This window comes from Clupea harengus, unplaced genomic scaffold (assembly GCF_900700415.2).
Source record: "Clupea harengus unplaced genomic scaffold, Ch_v2.0.2, whole genome shotgun sequence".
In the NCBI taxonomy this organism is placed as follows: Eukaryota; Metazoa; Chordata; class Actinopteri; order Clupeiformes; family Clupeidae; genus Clupea; species Clupea harengus.
Genome location: NW_024879713.1, coordinates 75,607 through 85,902, shown reverse-complemented (window position 1 = coordinate 85,902; position 10,296 = coordinate 75,607).

The window sequence follows — 10,296 nt, the reverse complement described above, 5'->3', positions numbered from 1 at the left end:
AAAACAATTATGAGAGAATTGGTATTTTTTGCTACCTATCTCCATCTACAATTTTTGGCATGAGATTAATTTATTTGGAATTTATTTGCTAGTCTGAGACGGCACTGAGATCGATGACTTTTGGCATCTGAAAAAAATTCAAATTCTCATTTTTTCCTAAATAACATTGGCAGGGATGTTTCTGATGAAAAACTAGCAAGTCGACAACTTTCCGAACACAGCCAACATCAAGCAAACACAACACTAGATATAGCAAGCCCGCTAATAATCTATTACTGACTAGTCCAACAAAAAGAAGGCCAGCTCGGCATCTTACTTGGATCCTTTTGTCTCTTTTAGCTCTCGCCAACGAGTCAAAGCCACACCTGAGTCTTGTTTGGTCTTTTGCTCGATTAGTCTCTTTTTCTCTTCCTCCGTCAACATCTTCCTCTGTTTCTTTGTGGCCTCTGCCATGATGTCCATACAGAGAATACTGCACTAGCTTCCTCTTATAGCTAGCAGAAGGGTCTAGTTGTTGTGTGAGGTGGTGCCATAAAGCATTACGTAGTTCTCGTAAGAGGTGTCGTGCCCTGTCCACCAAAGTTACATAGTGTAATACCACACGTGCTGTGGCAGTGGCACAGATGCCATTCTCCATATTAAAAGGCAGTGCACCATCAAGATTATTTTGAAGCTGTTATTCTAAGGTAAAAGTGTTAAATAATGTTGCTTTAACACTGCATGCTCTCCATTACCCATGTTCATTCAAGTCTCAATGTTTAGAATAAATACTAGTTTAAAAATATTGTTGATACTAATGCTTAAGAAATAAGCTTACAACCCTCCAACCTTGACGCTCCAAGGCAGACCAAATTGTGCATGAGGCACATGTACTCTCTGTTGTCAATTCCACTACTCGGTGATCAAGGGCTGATACTTAAAACAGATACATTCATTTCCATGTTACTTGGAGCATGCAAAGATCCGGGCTAACAGAGAGAAACAAACGGAGAATGTCTGTCTAGCATTGCCAAGTAGTCTCATTTCTTAGCCGACAGTAAGGTGTGGTCATGAGGCATTTTACAGCTTTAAAAGCATTTAAATACATTCTGATTCTTACTTTGTAAACATTACTAAATTAAAACACCCATTGAGCCAAACTGAATTCTGTCCTAGCAAATCCAGAGGTATTGATGGATTGACCACCAAGGAGTAAGCTGTGAGATCTCAACCCAACCATGAAAAGATCCGATCAATATTGGGGCAAGGAAATGACGGCAGGCCCCAGGGACTGCGGTGGGGGATGCAGCTCTGCGGTAGGCAGGAAGACTACAGCATTCTGGCTATTTTTACTGCTGTGGGATGGGGGGCTGCTGCTATTGTTTTGTTTTGTTACTGTCTGGCTCCCCCCTCCACCTCCGTGGTGACAAGAATCAGGGAAACCCCCCCACACACACGCCTCCCGTCCAAGCCCAGCTGCACGCCACAGCTGGTGTGGTCATGGGAGTTCATCCTTTCTAAGGAATGCAGCAAAAAATCCATGATGTGCTGATCTCCTTTAACCCTGTGAAACTCAATTTGCCCCTTCTTTCTATGGCCTTCAATTCATACATGATAAATCATTAACGCTCTGGTCCGTCAACTAAATGTACTTCAAATGTCATGTATCTAAGCATGTACTCCAACACGGTTAGGCTGTAAGAAGTGTCAGTACTGTTATTTGATATGAAATTACTGCTACGGTTTAACCAATCTACTGTACCAATGATTAAGTTGTGAAAGGTTGGTGCCAAACCACTGTGAATCTCATTAGCCGTGCTTCACCATCAGGCCACTGCAAGCTAGGGCTATGTTCACGCAAACCAGGGATCGTGGCCTGAGGCCTCAAGCTAGGGCTATGTTCACGCAAACCAGGGATCGTGGCCTGAAGCCTCAAGAACAAAAAAACAATCGCGTTTCTACTATCGAGTCGATAGCCCTGCAGTATTGTCCTAAAACGCGCCCATAACATGCTGCCTCCGTGTAAACATCACCCATCCCGCCATTTCACAAGTGAGTGGGAAGCTCACCTTAAGGTATCATGCGATAAAGTCTGGATGCCAGGCACCTACAACCAACAGCATTAGACGTTAACAAAAGGTATATAATGGAAACTGAAGCGGCAGTTTGTTTGCTGTTGCTGATCTTCACTTGGTCGAGGTGTATCCTTCAAAACGTAAACAGACTCATCAGACTCATCAACTCTATTGCTTAAAACGGTCATGTACTGGAATAGAAGTTCATTTAGCAATCCATATTACAATAGCCTGAAGACGTGCCTTTAACATAAGCCAGCTAACACCATGGGCATAGTTTGTTGTTAGACTTCATAGCAAGCTAATGTTAGTCTCAGTTATTTAAATAAATAACTACTGGAGTAATGTTTAAAGTACACTGTGGGCTAGCATTACATGTTAATCGTTCCTTGCAATCAATTAGCTTTAATGATCTGAATTAGATGGGAATGAAACATCCAAACATATTGTGTTCATTTGAACCAGCTGCGTTTTGCTTTTGAAATGTTAAGATTTGATTTAAACACTGTGAGCAGCCAACCAAAATATGATGACCATTTCTGTTAAATTACTAAAGATTAAGAAACCGCTCACAATGCTACAAGCTACAAAGCGTCCAATACTACAAAATCTAACACCCTCATTTCTGTTTTGAGATGACAACATGAAATCCCAGGTAAGGGAAACCATGGAAACATAGTAGCAGTGTTAATTTCGTTGACGAAAACTATGACGAAAAATATTCGTTAACGACCTTTTTCCCGCGACTAAAACGAGACTAAGACGTGACGAAAACGGATCTTTATAAATAAAAACTATGACTAAATCTATTTTAACTTTCGTTGACGAGACGAGACGAGACGAAAATGTTGGTGGTTGACTAAGTCACAATTGTTTTTTTTTCTAAACTTGTATGCACATCATTGGTTGAATGTTGCCCGGTCCTGTATCTATCCCTCCTCCACTCCCTGAGATGCCCAGACATGCAAGTGACGCCCTAACAGACGTTATGATGGCTGAAGTTCAAGCACTCGGTACTGGAAGAAAAATAAGAATAGATATCTGGACAGTCTTTAATTATAACTTGACAGAAAATAAAACACAATGCACCGCAATAACCGGAGAGAAACCTTGTGGCTTCAAAATAGGTGGGAGGAACACAACAAGAGTCACCTGAAAGCGCACAAGACAACCCTGCCATTTATGCCAAGGTAAATGAGCTAGTAACTGTCAATGATAATTAGCTAATGTTAACTAGTTATTAGAATATATTTGCCAACGTTAAGTTAACTTCAAAAGGGCAGTCGAGTGTATATGTTGTGTCAGCTTGTACAACTAGCTAGTCATTTTCGATTGAAACCTCCGGTTTGGCTAGGCAAATGAGTTCCAAAACCTTTAGCTAGCTAACGTTAGCTAACTATGAGGTAGCATAGCTAAGTTATACTAGCTATCGATTGCTAGCTAAGTTATACTAGCTATCGATAACTAGCTAGTAAACGCATTGCAGAATGGACTATAGGACAGGCCACGCATGACATTAATCAAGAAAAAATAAATGAATACGTGATTGGTTTACATATCCTTGTCTATTTATGCAATTGTTATTATCATTGGCATTACTTTCAACTCTCAAACTATCTGTCTAGCTAAATATGTTGGTTATCAGATTGCACAGCAATTCATATGGAGGATATGTGGTTGATTTAACTAAGGCCAGGTAGGCATAGTAGTTGTATTGTGTTATCACATCATTTGAATCTTCAAAATCTAGACTTGATATTCTCTTATATTTTAATGATAATACTGTTAATTAAGTATTGCCTTAAAATTATTATTTACGTTGAATTCATTGGAATTCAGCTGTAGGCATATACCAGGAGATCTGTATTTTAGAGACTAATTGCATCCACAGTTTAAGTACTGCAAGCTTGACTATTATGCAGTTGTAGACACAACACAAGGGGTCCCCGGGCCTGAGAAGGGAAGTAAAGGAGTTTAATGTGGCTATAAGATGGACTTTTAAATGTGACTAAAACTAGACTAAAATGTAATGAGACTTCGTCGACTAAAACTAGACTAAAATGTTCTGAGTTTTCGTCGACGAAAACTAGACTAAAACTAAGGAGGATAAAAATGACTAAAAGTGACTAAAACTAATATGCATTTTCGTCTAAAGACTAAGACTAAGACTAAATCTAAAATAGCTGCCAAAATTAACACTGCATAGTAGAAGAAATGAAAGGGTAGGCCTACACCTCATCAGTGCTGCAGCTCAGCAGTTCATAGATAGGGATTAGAGGAAGCATCTTAACATTACAAATAAATGCAACACAGCTGCTAAAATATTTAGAAAGAGTTATAGAGGATCATTGACACATTTTATACACAAAGACACTTACTCAGCCTTATCCAACCTTATTTTGTTGGATTCTTATTGTTGCGTTTCCATGCATCACAGTCTAACATAATACTCACATCCTCACAACAAGCTATAGTTTGGTACTGAGTTTATGGTCAAGCTTCTGCTCAAACTCAATGGGAAGTAAAGCCACTAATCCCATGATGACTGGCCAAGAGGTTTGCCTGATCGTGAACCTGTGCGGCCGGCCCCCAGCGGAGCCAAGCTTCAACAGAACCTGCGCCATGGAATGATTTGGGAGAAAGTGTCAAGATTTCATCTCCATTCTTTTGCTCCTCCAAAATGTCTCACACGAATAACCAAATTCATGAGAAATGAAAACTTCAAAGGCAGTTTTCAGTTGTGCTCAGATTCCCAATGTCATTTCACACAATTTGAACTCTGTATTGGTTTATCTGCATGGCCAAAAAATAAATCAATTCTGCCTGACCATAAACACTGACCCTGCCTTCACTGAACCCGAAGAAGGAACACTTCATTATTCAATTTCGCTCTTGGCTACACTGGTTTTAACTCCCCCTCAAGATTCTTCTAATGCAGCTGGATGCCAATTTAGTTTCATTCTTTACTTAATCCCCAAATTGTAGTCTAGACAGTGGAGGCTCTTAAACATATGGACTCCCATATGTCTGCCCCCAAACTTCCAACCTTTCTATTCGTCTAAACTTTGTCTAAAATATTAAGATGACCAATGCAGAACACTTGGTATATCACCAGTGTCATTACCCTATATAATACTACAATACTGATGTAGTGGCAAAACACACTGAGCCCCTGTGACACACTTATGGGTAAATGATTAACAAATGTTTAAACGCCTTTCTCAGGATCAAGAAGAAGTATGGCAAACACTGTGATAGAGTGTAAAGACAAATAGCGTCAGTGTTGATACGGCATCTTCCTACTTAAAGTCCAGGGGCAGGAAGGGTGGGAAGGGAACATGCTTTCACCTCCTTTCAGAATCTAGATGCTTTAGAAGGAGGGGGGGGGGGGGGGCTACACCACTGACCTCCACTGACCTCTACACTGTTCTCACGAACCCAACACAAGGACAATCTTCAGCTAGTCTGTACTGTTACATCACAGAAGAAACACAAGAGATTACATTACAGGAGTGACTGTCGCTTGAAATCCGATGCAGACTGCAACGTTACACCCTATTCTGTTCATTGGTACTTCTCATCCAAACAAGATCATTAACATTGATAACTTGATAACACCTGACAAGAAAGTACCATACCCGCATGACTACATGATGACATTTCTGGAATGGATTGTTGCCTCTATATTATGTTTGGTTGGTGAACATTTTCTTAAAATACCATTTGCCTCTTTAAACAAAAATCTAATATTAGCTGATTAGCTTGTTATGAACTAGCTAGCGTTATGAGCTAAAGCTGGTTAATGGAGACAGTCTTGCCCACTTCATTTCATATCAAAGTTGGTGACATACATGCAAGTACCTAGCCTGGATACCAGACCGAACTTAGCCCCGCCCACAATTGTTTTGGTTGGGAAGTTCGGTCTGGCATTACTCCATTGAGGAGAAATTATCTGCGGACAGACATTGCCGTACCAATCAAATTGTCAAGGCGGGCTTTATACGATGATGGACAGATGATCAACCGTAACGTAATCAACCACGTCACCAAAGAGCTTTTGGGGTGAATTCGTTTTCAACAAACATGGCTGCCGTTGGAGAGCTGAAATGTGGTGATTCGAGTCTGTTTTAGAAGACATTGACAGCACATTCATTTTGAAAGAGGAACAGAAAAACGCGATCAAGGCATTTGTCGATCGAAAAGATGTTTTTGCCGTCCTTCCTACGGGATCCGGTAAAAGTTTAATGTATCAGCTGGCCCCATGGTCTACGTTATGGTCATACTACGTTGCTCTGATTGGTTCTAGATATATCCAATTGAGCGAAGAGGCATTTTTTTTCCTGGTTCGGTTGAAACACGCCCCATAATCACAGCCCATTGGAGCGGTATCAGACTCATATTCTGACTAGAATTATGAGTATGACATCGTCAGGCTAGCAAGTACCATTTTATTGTACTAAAATTCCCACTGCAGGCAAACATTAGATATGAACGGATTGGGGATTCCACTGTGCCCATACACTTAATGGGCTATCTCTTGTTTACCAGGGTGACCACAAAAATGAGCATGGGGTTTTTCAATTTGTTTGGGGTTCAGTGAGCCACAATGTTTTTTGGCATCAATGTGAAATGACATCATAATTACAAATCACCTGATCTACCTGATCATGTGTGGTTATTCTTTATTCTTTTATAATGATCATGTGTGGTTATTCTTTATTCTTTTATAATGATCATGTGTGGTTATTCTTTATTCTTTTATAATGATCATGTGTGGTTATTCTTTTATAATGATCATGTGTGGTTATTCTTTTATAATGATCATGTGTGGTTATTCTTTATTCTTTTACCGCACAATTATCATGTGTGGTTATTCTTTTACCCCATAATTTCCCACGTGATGTAATCACTGTCATTAGTACAGAATGAGATGCAGAGCATGAAGGTAAAACCAGGTGATGAGCTGTGCCAAAGCTGAATTTACCACATGAGGTAAACAAGATTAATAATTAATCAGCTCAATCCACTAATCTACGCCAAATGAACATTGAAAATGACCATGATATTTGTCTTTGCATGCAAAGCTGTGATCATCCGATATAAATAAACTCACTTTTCTGCCATTGGTTAATGAATATCATGTGCTGTGACCTTTATACACAAACCTGAGGCAAATAAATCGCAGAAGCTTCTCTCAGGAAATCCTGGTCTGATATTGCCTGACTTCAGTTAAGTGTCAAGAAGCTTTTCCATATATGAGCACAAAAAAGACCGAAGCCTCTTTTGACATAAGCAGCTGAAGAGAGTGTGTCAGCCTACTACTTGCATAACCAACTAATGTGACTGAGTAAAAGCATTGCGCTTGTTATGGGACCTCAATCCAAGCATTGCGTAATTGCTTTTCACTGAGAAACCTCTCCTCCTCTCTCGCTTTTCTCTACCACAACCCCCACCCCCGCCCCCAAACACTATCCATTCCATTAGGAGATACACAGTTGTCAGAGTTAGTGCTGGGAGGGGGGATGCAGGCCTGACCTATCAATTTTCAGAGGGGATTTGCCATCTGTCAAACAGGAGTCCCACTCATAGTTAGGATGCCATACAATATATGACTAGAAACTAGGGCTACATTCTTAACCATCATTCTATTACACTGTTATACCTTCCTCACAACAGCATTAGGATCAGCAACCTACTGCTATAATGTGCTTGTGTGGTACAGCAACCTACTGCTATGCTGTGCTTGTGTGGTATAGCAATCTACTGCTATGCTGTGCTTGTGTGGTATAGCAACCTACTGCTATGCTGTGCTTGTGTGGTATAGCAACCTACTGCTATGCTGTGCTTGTGTGGTATAGCAACCTACTGCTCTATACTGTGCTTGTGTGGTCGTATACAGCAATCTACTGCTATACTGTGCTTGTGTGGTACAGCAATCTACTGCTCTATACTGTGCTTGTGTGGTACAGCAACCTACTGCTATGCTGTGCTTGTGTGGTATAGCAACCTACTGCTATGCTGTGCTTGTGTGGTATAGCAATCTACTGCTATACTGTGCTTGTGTGGTACAGCAATCTACTGCTCTATACTGTGCTTGTGTGGTACAGCAATCTACGGCTCTATACTGTGCTTGTGTGGTCGTATACAGCAATCTACTGCTATACTGTGCTTGTGTGGTACAGCAATCTACTGCTATACTGTGCTTGTGTGGTACAGCAATCTACTGCTATACTGTGCTTGTGTGGTATAGCAATCTACTGCTATACTGTGCTTGTGTGGTCGTATACAGCAACCTACTGCTCTATACTGTGCTTGTGTGGTCGTACAGCAATCTACTGCTATACTGTGCTTGTGTGGTCGTATACAGCAATCTACTGCTCTATACTGTGCTTGTGTGGTACAGCAATCTACTGCTCTATACTGTGCTTGTGTGGTCGTACAGCAATCTACTGCTCTATACTGTGCTTGTGTGGTACAGCAATCTACTGCTATACTGTGCTTGTGTGGTACAGCAATCTACTGCTCTATACTGTGCTTGTGTGGTCGTATACAGCAGCACTATACCTCTTCCCACTCCATGAGGGTTAATTAAGCATTTGCTTTCATTCAGTTGATCCACTCAGTAAAATCCCGATAGCAAAGCGCATAATGACATCATCCTTCTTCATCCCAACCCTTCTGTCACTCCAGCTTCCATTAAACAGACAGCACAGGCCTCCACCACCATTTGTTTCATTTAACCCATTTTCCAGTCTACCTGTTGGGAGAGATTCTTGCACCTTGTCCTCTATCTTTCTCACGTAATCATTCACAACTTCTGAAGACTGAAACTAAAACTATAACCTGCCAAGGCAAATACACATTGAACGCAACTATTACTGACTATTCATACTGGGCATGTTTTGCCAACACCACACTACACCAGAAAATCTGTGTTAAAGGTGTATTTCAACCGGTTTTAATACAAACCATTGTGAATCAGTGTGGCCAGGATAGACCTGAGTAGATCAGCAGACTTGAAATTGGATATGTACTTTTTACAGAGTGCAGGATAATCTGATTATCCTGAAGACCCGCATTAAGTCAGAGCATCTCTTGTTACTGTCGCAAGTGACAAATCAGGCACAATATCAGCCCAATTAAGCCTACTGATGATTGTGTTTGGACCAAGCTGGTCTTCATCCTCTCACAGCCTACGACTGGTTAAAGGCCAGGTCTCTCTCAGGCACTTCAGGGGAGAATATTTCATATGCAGCTCAGGCCATACAATGAAACTAGCTCAAGACTGCCTTTGGCCACATTAATATGCATTTGAGCACATTTCAAACCAAAAATGCAATCCATAGGTGTTTCTATGATGTCGAAGCCAGTTGGCTGTCATCACACTTTCATTTCACAAAATAGACACTTCTCACTGTTTAGGGTGTGCATCAGCACTACAATATTTACTGGACACATAAATATGATTTCACCTTGCTAAGACTGTGATAAGACTTTCAGGTATGCTGAGAGAAATGTCTCCTCTGACATCATCATCTGACATAAAATAGAACAGCACATTAGAACATTGTAATTACTGATGTTCTCCATCACAAGCACACCTTCACTCTCTCAGACACTTCCAGATGCTCAGTAACGAAACTCGGCTTTTTGCTCTGTTCTACTTTTGAAATGTGCCTACCCCTTACAAAGAATGCTAGACCCTAAGATCAATAACATGTTTTCCAACAAATGTTTATATAAAATGCAAGGAAACCGTTTCAGAACATCCTCTACAATGAGACATCCCTGCTAGGGTGTTGAATAAGATATACGCACCTAGCAGAGCATGAAAGTGTCATACATACAAATAGACACAGAGATAGATACAAATATTTTCAAGGATACCTCCCACTGTTAAATCTCAGACATCTGAACCTGAAAAGCCCTGATCAGGACTGAAGAGTACAATACCATGCAATTCATTTACCCGACTGCGTAAGTTGTTTGCAGTTTCACTTACAGGATAGATACAGATTGTATGAAAACGGACGCAGATGCTACAAGCCTTGTAAGTGCAATGGATTGCTATGGAAAATCAATGACATGATACATGCTCAGTTACAGGTCCGTGAATGCTACCTATCAAAATGCATGCACTCAGAGTTGGCATTACCTCTGAAGAGCACGTGTATCAAGTGACATGTGGATGTTCCACTGAAAACATTCTGCGTGAATTTCTTAGATCGGACACTGGGGTGAT